Below are 10,442 nucleotides of genomic sequence, written 5' to 3'. Positions count from 1 at the left end.
TATTATTGCAACCCCCTTGTTATATTGTTGTGCCCATGTAGTACCCATATTGTTATTATTGTGCTCCATAGAAGCCCACTGTTGTTATTATTGTGCCCTTAAATTATTATTGTTATGTCAGCTCTGATTATATTATGACCCCTTAGACTCTTATATATAGAAAGGAGGTCTTGTCATTTATATCATCCAAGAATTGTTCATTTGTCTAATGTAAAGGAGGTTGCCCCCTCGAAGAGGCTGATTTCTAAGGCTTTGATCTATCTTTTCTATCTTTTTGTGAGTTTGTTTCATAACAGGGTGCACTTGAGTAACGTGATACATGCAAAGGGTGTACATTGGGGAAGTACACCAAAGCCACCTGTCATGATAATGATAGTCGAGCGTAAGCGATCCTCGAAAGAGTTCACTCAGATGTGTGTGGACCGTTCTCGACAGCCTCCATGGCTAAGAAAAGGTATTATGTGATTTTTGTAGATGATTTTTCACGCAAATGTTGGATATTCTTCATGCAGAAGAAATACCAAACGTTCTCAAAATTTTGTGAGTTCAAAGAACTTGTTGAAAAATACACAGGAAGGAAAGTGAAGGCTCTCAGGAGTGACAAGGGTGGAGGATACGTGTCGAATGAATTCAAGAACTTCTGTGCATCAAAAGGCATTTGAGGGGATTTAATAGTACCCCGTAACCCACAACAGAATGGGGTTGAAAAAAGGAAGAAAATAAGCATTGTGGGAGCTGCACGGGTGATGTTACATGATCAGGGCCTACCATTGTACTTGTGGGCGGAAGCATGCAACACAATTGTATATGTGCATAACAAGAGTCCTCATCAGATTCTGAGGTTGGGTACACTAGAGGAAGTTTTTTCAGGTAACAAACCAGATGTGGTTAACTTTAGAATATTTGGTTCATCAATTTATTTTCATGTTTCCAAGGATGCACGAAAAAAACTAGAACCAACAACTGAGTTGGGCATATTTCTGGGGTACACTGATACACCTCACAATTATCATGTGTACCTACTATCTCACAGGATGAAATGGAGATGTGAAATTCAAGGAAGGGAAGGCCATGCAAATTTCCCTTGAGAGGGAGCTTCAGTTGCATGCAGATGAGGAGCTTTTAGCTCCAAAGGAAGAACCTCATAATGATGTAGAGAAACCACATGCATAGGAGTAGAGAGTGGAAGCACCCACTCATGTAGAGACATCCAGAGATGGAAGGAAGACCACTAGAGAGGTTGATAGGTTGATGCATGATGCTAGAGAGAATGTGGGGGCACCCACATCACAACGCAGGTAGAGAAGGTCCCCAAATCGGTACACTAGCTACATGGCTCTTATAAGCGGGAGTGTAGAGACTGAGCCATCCTCATTTGAGGAAGCAGTGCAAGTAGTATGGGTTGAGGCCATGGTAGGAGAGTATGAATCCATTATCAGGAATAGTGCATAGGAATTTTTTCCAAAGACCAGAGGACAAGTGAGTTGTAGGATCTAGGTGGATCTACAAGGTGAAGCAAGAAGCAGATGCGAATGTCAAGAACCACAAGGCTAAATTTGTGGATATGGGATTCTCTCAGGTGGAGGGAATATATTACAAGGAGACCTATTCTCCAGTAGCAAGGTACTCTTCAATAAGATCTATTCTAGCACTTTCAGTGTGGATGGGATGGAAAATACATCAGATGGATGTAAAGGAAACTTTCCTCAACTGAGTGATTGAGGAAGAGGTGTACATAGATCATCTAAAAGGATTTGAGACCTTCAACAGAGAGTCAGATGTGTGAAGACTCAAGCGAGCATTTTATGGAATAAAACAAGCATCTCATGCTTGGTAAAATAGGATCGGAAACTATTTCACTAGGTTGGGCTTCACCAAAAGTGAAGTAGATGCAAACCTGTACCATATTGCGGTTGAAGGTAAATTATTGATTATAATATTATATGTCAATGATTTAATTCTAACAGGTGATGAGAAGCTGATAAAATTTTGCAAAGAAGATTTGGCAAGAGAATTAAAGATGAAAGACATGGGGCTCTTGCATTATTTAGTTGGTTTGGATATTTGGCAAAGATATGGGGAACTGTTTGTCTCTTAGGGCAAGTATGCTAATGAGATACTGAAGAAGTTTCACATGGACAGAAAGAAACCCATGGAGACTCCTCTAGCAGGGAATTGGAGGAAGGAAGTGCTACTTCAGGCGAAGTGGTAGAAGCTACCATTTACAAGCAGCTTGTGGGTTCACTTATGTACTTGGTGAACACACGACCAAACATGTGTTATGTGATTAACTATATTTATCAAGGAATGGTTAAGCCAACAAATCTAGAAAACAATCTAAACTTTGAAATGGGCACTGTAAACTCAAAATGGGAACCCTAGCCAAAAAACCCCCAAAAAAACGAAAAGTGGGTATTCTGGAACAATGTTTTATTTTTTTTAGGGTTAATTTTCAACATATTTAAAAAATGGCAGTAAAACCAAATTTTTTTGTGCAAAATAAATGAAAAAAACACACTAATGTTTTTGGTAGAATAACATTTTTCTTTCCGAGGTATAATTTCAACATTTTTTAATAATAATGATAAAATAAAATAATAGGATCCAAAACACATTAAAATTCCAACAATTTCCATCCATGTCATTAAACATATAATAACATGACACTAAAGATCTCTAAAATTATAATTGTTTTCAACCATAACATTAAAGATAAAAATAATTGAAATTTTTTCAACCATAGAATTAAAAAACTCTAAGTTTTCAACACATTTAAACCATGACATTATGAACAAATTACATGACTAAATTAATCAAAATATCAATACTTGTAGATTGAATGAAACATAAATTATATCTCTAAGTTATTATTGCATTTTGGATATTCTAAACAATAAACTTCATCATAATTAAAACATATAAGCCAACAAACATAAAAATGACTCATAAATTTATTTAACATCATATGGAAATCAAAATTTTTATTTCAAGCTACGATGCAAACATCAGTTATGTAAATTGTCTTAGACAATTATTAAAAATCACTCATACCTTCTTGCACACCATCAGAATTCACATCTTCAGATGAATGACTAGATGCAGATGATGATGTTCCATATTCTTCTCTTTCATCAACTAGTGCACCATCTGAGTCCACATGCATGCCCACCATTTCAGATTTCAAAATTCTCTAGATCTACGACGGGGTTCAGCAGACTCCCATCTTAACATTATTTCTTCTCGTAACGACCTCTTGAGAATCTTTGTCGTCCTAAAGCAAATAGTTCCTCTCTTTGTTAAATTGAAGTCATAAATAAGTATGTCAACATCCTCCAATTTTAAAAGGTTTGTGAGGTGACGATTTATATTTGTACTATTTCTTTTTCTCTTTCCACCAATTTTTTTTATCAACTACCATCTCTGGCTTTTACACACCATTGAATGGGTGTGTATTTGTGGCATACCAATGTACTTCAACACTTGCAACATTTTCATTTTCTGTAATGACCTTTATAACCTTAGCAACCCATAATGGATGTCCATTGGCATCTCCATCTTCTAGCATTGCGATCATGCAACCCTCCTTAATATCCTGTACTGAACCCCTGTAAAGGTATTCCATGGCTTCATGTTGTGCATGAGATCTTCTGGAACCAATATACATTTATCTTTCCTCTACCTATGAAGAATTAATAATACCTTGAGATTATTGTTGTTCAACAATGTTTCTTTCCTTATGTTCTTTTGATACATTTTGTGGCCAAATAAATGGAGTTTTCAAAGGTATATATTCATTTGTTGTTCTTGAAATGATATCACTTTGATTATTGAAAAAAGACTCCCACCAAACTAAATCAACAATATCAAAGTACTCATATGTATATCTAATACCTTTTTTAATTTCTTCTAGGCAATCAAAATAATTTATATCTCTCTTCTGCCTGCATGCATTATGAACTTCAACAACTAATTGTAATAACAATATATTTGACACAAATATTGGATGATATGGAATGAACTTCAAAAATACCAAACCTGATGACGACGTCCATTCTGCAGTAGTTGAATACTTCTTTCCCCATATTATCCCATCAATTTTTTTGATATAAAATTGATGTTGGAAGCTAATGTCATTAAGTTATTCAATGCATTTCTTCTCACCATGCGATATTGGAATAAACCTCCACATGTCAACAATTTCTTCCAACACATGAAAAATAGGCTCTGGCATGTATGACTTCTTAATACATTCAATTAATGATGACAAGCTCCCAACATCATTCCTCCTCAATGTGACTGAAAAATGACTAAACATATGATCAATATGGTCATGAGTGTTGCCAACAAGAAGGAAACCAATCTTTACCTTTTGAAAAATTCTCAATTCGACAAGCATGTTTAGATATCCAAAAACAATCTGATTTTTGTTTCCACGACAAGTGTTTTCCAATTGTAGATACAAAACTTCAAGAAGATTATCAGACCAATGAGAAAGCACATCATGAATTATGGTTATTGTCATATTTTCATCATTATGAATATTTGGAGCTGTGAAGTATACCCTTGGCAACATTTTTTCGTTGAAGACCATACAACCGACCAAGCGAAACTGAACAAAATTTTCCTCTTGTAAATTTTTGGGTGTGCGAAAAAAATGTGGTAAGTGTTTTCTTCTAGTCAATACCATCAGTTATCAAACCCAAATATTTATATTGATTATCATAACACTTCTTTCAATTTTTTTAAAACTTTTTCCTTTCACTTTTTTGTTGTTCGTGATGCTCTTGAAGTGCTTTGAAAATGGAATCTACACGACATAAAAGAAATCCATTAATAAATAAGTTTTCATAGTTGATGACTCATTAGGGGAATTTTGAGGTCTAAAATGGGCCTCCTAAGAAAAATGTACAACCAAAATAAACCTTATAAGAACTAATAGGATTCAAGATGATGATGCCAACCATGGGGGATGATTCACCATTTTTAGAGTAAAAAAGAAAAAATATTTAAAAATAATAAAATAATAAAACTACTTTTTCAACTCTTATTTTCAACTTATCTCCCTAAGGTTTTACTCAAATTTTGAGCGGGAGTACTCGTTGGATGAAAAAATTAATTCCTCATCCAAGGAGTACCCATGTTGCATACTTTCGATGGACCCTGCTACATGAAAAATGAGAAATACATGAAAAAATGTGATTGCAATCACGTTTTTCATGTATTTCTCATTTTTGTGTAGCAGGGTCCATCAAAAGTTTGCAACATGGCTACTTCTTGGATGAGGAATCAAATTTTGCATCCAACGAGTGTTTCCACATGAAATTTGAGTAAACCCATAGGGAGATAAGTTAAAAATATGAGTTGAAAAAATAGTTTTTTATTTTTTCCCTCTAAAATTTGATGATGTAATCTAATCTTATTTTATTATTTCCACTATTATTTTATAATTTCCTTAGGAGGCCCATTTTAGACCTTAAAACTCCCCTAATGCAATGTTAAAAATTAATGTTATGAATGCTTACCTCTTTTTGCCCCTTCACATTTATCCCTTTTTTATTTAAGAGAAGCACATGTACTACAAACCCCCATCCTTGTCTTCTTAGGAATACAGAAATTGTTTGATTCTTTCTTCCATATCTTCACAAAATATTGATATGTCATAAATCGACCATTTCCTTCAATGCCTTCTACATATTCTTTGTATAAGTTGTAGATTTCTTGTCTTGAGAAATTATCTAGAATATGTATTGTCTCTCTATTTGGCATACACTCTCCATGATTTGAAAATAATTCTTTCATCCATAAGATTAGAGTATTTGATAATGGCTCAAACTGTTGTTAATGACGTACTTTTGAATAAAATGTGGGATCCTTTTCCAAATTTTATTGGATTCTTGACAGACGAAAATTACCAATTGAATGAAACGTTTTGAAATCCTTTATATAGATAAATAAAGACCCAATATGATAATCAAAACTTGACAATGTAAATTTAATTCACCCCAATAAATATGAATTTTGCATGCTTTTATTCATTGAAAAATATCTCTTCCTTTTTTCCAATGCAAACTTGAAATCCATATGTTTCAAGCAATCCTTTTGACAACATTCACTTGAAATGAGAGCACTGATAGAACTTCTTCTAATGAGATGTTCTACTCTTCCCCTTGTATAACTATAACATCTTGGATTGATACGAAAAGTTTTGCTCCTACTCCTCGATACTATATTTTCTGGCAACATCTCCATCATTGAATCATCATATGTATAAGCATTTTAATCATCATTAGGAGGAATATTATCCTCACTATGATCATCTGTGCTTTTGAAATAATGACTTGGAGGATATTATTCATCTTTTCCTTCGTCAATGCTACCCTCATAGTCCTTAGAATTAGGACTAAATGGAAAATTTGACTCTCTGTTTATTGGATATTCTTCATCATGTGCATTGTCAGTGCTGCTCTCAATCCTTAGGATTAGAACTGAGCGGAAAATGTAACTCTTTACTTACTGTAAATTCGTCATCCTTCCTTTCATCACTGCTACTCTCATAGTCCTTAGGATTAGGACTAAGTGAAAAAAGTGACTCTCTACTTACTGGAAATTCTTCATCCTTCCCTCGTCACTACTACTCTCATAGTCCTTAGGATTAGGACTAATTGGAAAATGTGACTCTCTATTTACAGGAAATTCATCATCCTTCCCTTCATCACTACTGCTCTCATAGTCCTTAGGATTAGGACTAAGTGGAAAATGTGACTCTCGATTTATTGGAAATTCTTCATCCTGACCTTCATCACTCTTTCTCTCATAGTTCTTAGGATTAGGACTAAGTAGAAAATGTGACTCTCGATTTATTGGAAATTATTCATTCGGGCCTTCATCACTACTGCTCTCATAGTCCATAGGATTAAGACTAAGTGGAAACCGTGAATCTCTGTTTATTTGAAATTATTCATCATGGCCTTCATCACTACTGCTCTCATAGTCCACAGGATTAGGACTACGTGGAAACTGTGACTCTCTATTTATTTGAAATTATTCATCATGCTCTTCATCACTGCTACTCTCATAGTCCATAGGATTAGGACTAAGTGGAAACCGTGACTCTTTATTTATTTTAAATTATTCATCCTTCCCTTCATAAGTGCTACTCTCAATCCTTAGGATTAGAACTAAGTAGAAGATTTGACTCTCTATTCATAGTGAAAGAATGTTCGTTATATTCATCAATATGAATAGAGTTTTTATGCGACAAAAATGTTGATGCTTCACAAAGTGAAACTTCACTATCAGAAGAATCCATGGCTTACAAATAGAATAGGTTGAATGATACAAATTCACTCTCTCCTAATAATAATACATAGCTTAAAAAATGAAAAATTTCCCTCCAAAAATTTTGTTTTATGTATTTCCCTCAAAAAATTTCTTCTACAATTTTATTGAAATATTTTAACTAAAATTTTCTCTTGAAATTAATCTTTTAAACTAAAATTTTAAACTAAATCTCTTACCTAAATTAATATTTTACTTAAACTATATAGCATTTACTAGACAACTGATTTTTTTTTTAATTTTTATTATATATTTTATACCACATTTAATATAAATTACTATATCACAATATCCCGATTTATATATTGATTTTTATAATAATAATAAAAAAAATTAATGCCACATTCATGAAGCGATAAAAAAATTCTGTAATTTCCACTATATAATCAATTTCATTATCACTATTCCTCGCATCACATCAAGACTTTTTGAGGTTTCGTTTAAAAACTTGGAGCAATTTTGTGGATTGGCTATATTATTATCGACAACACATTCATTGAGATATTATCGCTTTTGAAAGTTTAGTTTCCCTTTTGCTGAGTGCGGATCTTAAACTCCCATAGGTTTACTAGAAGTTATGTGTCAGTTGGGTTGTTATGTTCGCACAAAATACTAGACAAAAAACACATTCTAGTAAAAAAAAAAAAATTATTAACGAAATTTATATTCCTTTTACAAATTAAAAATTCACATGAGCCAGGCTTACTCGATAGCCCCCTGGCAGGCAAGGGGGCACTATGTCAACGATGGGCCCACTCATGGGCTTACCTAGTTGTGGACATGCCCACCCGAGGCAGAGCGGCCCCCTGGCCTACCAGGGGGCCATTCTGCCAAGGGAGGGCACTTCCGCGGCCAGGTCGGCCTGCCCATGGGTACAAGCAGCACGCCCTTGGAAAAATGATTGATTCCTGGAATCGGCCCCTGGCTTACCGGGGGGTTGTTTTTCCCCGAGTGGGCGCGCAAAAGCAGCAGTGTCTATGGGCGTGCCCGCCCTAGAAAAAACAACCCCCTCGCCTGTAGGGGGGAGATTCCATGAATCGACCCCCTGTACTGCAAGGGGGTGATTCCCATAATCAACCCCTTGGCATGCCAAGGGGCTGATTCCCATAATCTCCCCCAGCAAGCCAGGGGGCCGATTCTAGGAATCAGCCCCCAACAGGACAAGGGGGCGATTATGGGAACTAGCCCCTGGCAAGCCACGGGGCCGTTTTACCCCGGTCAAGCACGCCTACCCACAAGAATAGGCACAGCACTACACTAAGGCACTGCGGAACCCTAGCAGGCAAGGGGGTGATTATGAGAATTGGCACGACACTGAGGCACCGTGGCCCCCTAGCAAGCAAGGGGTTGATTCTAAGAATCAACTCCTTGCATGTCAAGGGGCTAATTCTGAGAATCAACCCCTTGACATGAAAGGAGTTGATTCTCATAATCGGCCACCTAGCAGGCAGGTGCCAGGGGGTCGATTCTCAGAATTGGCCCCTGGCCTGCCAAGGGACCATAAACAAATGTAAAAAAAAATAAAAATCTAAAGAATGGATTTTTATTTTATTCCATGTATGAACCTAACATCAAACTTGTCATGGGGGTCGATGTGCATGTTTTTGGTCTTTTTTCATTTTTATATTTTGTTTCATTTTTTTTGTTTACTTAAGCTATTGGTTTTTTTGTAATTTACTGATTTATATATATGTGTATATTTTTTGTAGGAAAATGGCATCAAGGAAGATTTCTGTGAATCTTTCTGGACCAAATACTACTAAAACTGGAGGTGGATCCTCAAAAAATATTGTTGAACGAACCCAACCTGAGCTAATAACTACAAATCTAGCAAGTGCCTCAAAGGATAAGAAGTTGATTTCTTACTGGAAGAAATCACAAGAAGTGAAGCATACAAAACTTATATGGTTTGTGAAAGATAGAGAAGGTGAACAACATCTACAGATATATCTATATGTTGATATCCCTAATGATAGTGGAAGTTATGAGGTGCTGGGAAAAGTACTAGACATGTGTTTGATACCGGATACTAAAGTTTTTTATGTACTTACAAAACTGCCCAAGTCACATGACAAGATTAGATATCAATTTGCATTTTCAATGTATGACACAATGGATGATTCTAGAAATATGTGTAAACAAATCATAAATGAGATTGCACAAGATATTGTAAGTATTTTTATTTATATTTATGTGTTTTTCATTATTGTAATTGTATCATTATATCTTTTATAACTTAGTTTTTATTGACATATGATATTTTGTTTGACATAATTTTATTGAAAATATTTCAATTATGTTGGGAGGAATTTATTTTATAGAGCAAGATATTATGAATGTTGTCAGCAGTTTCTACTCAGGGTCAGAAGAAGATATGGAAAACAAGAAAAAAAAGTAATTCTTGATTCTACAAGACTACATACAAGGGATCAACAAAGAATTCTTATAGTGGATAAATCTAGGAAAGATGGACATGTTACTTTTGAAGAGGAGGAAGTGGAAACCAAAGCTGAAAAATCTGTTTCCATTACTGAGGATGAGATTAGAACTGACGTTAGAAAGGAGAAGAGCCATAAAAGACCAAAAGCAAATATGCCCAAGAATGTCTTTGTTCTAGTTGATGATAAGGATGTTACTTATGAAGAAGAAAAGATGAGGAAGAAATTAAACGTTGATCATTATCAAAAAGTCATGGCTAGCAATGAAGATCCTAGTGAAAATTCTAAAGGAAGCAAGAAATAATTACACCATGAGATGATTTAGATGATGGCATTATTAAAACAAAATAAAATGTCATTCAACATCACTTGACACAAACAAACTTAATTGAGGGTGGTCGTTTCAGCTTAATGTAAGCCAAATCTATAAGCCAAGTGAAGGATAATTTAAATATCAAATTAGAAAGCCACACCACCTGCATGTCCACAACTTGAAGACATTGATGAGGTACAACCCATATGCTCATGTGGTTGATTATGTGTTTCTTGTTGATCCAGTTCAAGTTCCCAATAAAGAAGCATTTGATAAGTCAAAATGTTTTGAATACAAATATTATCTGATTGGGGGGAACCATTCTGTAGAAGCTGAAAGGAAATTAATGGAGG

Source organism: Pinus tabuliformis, chromosome 2_2 (genome assembly GCF_031772625.1).
Source record: "Pinus tabuliformis cultivar Carrire ecotype Pingquan chromosome 2_2, CPIR1, whole genome shotgun sequence".
Classification (NCBI taxonomy): Eukaryota; Viridiplantae; Streptophyta; class Pinopsida; order Pinales; family Pinaceae; genus Pinus; species Pinus tabuliformis.
This window is presented reverse-complemented; position numbering follows the sequence as displayed.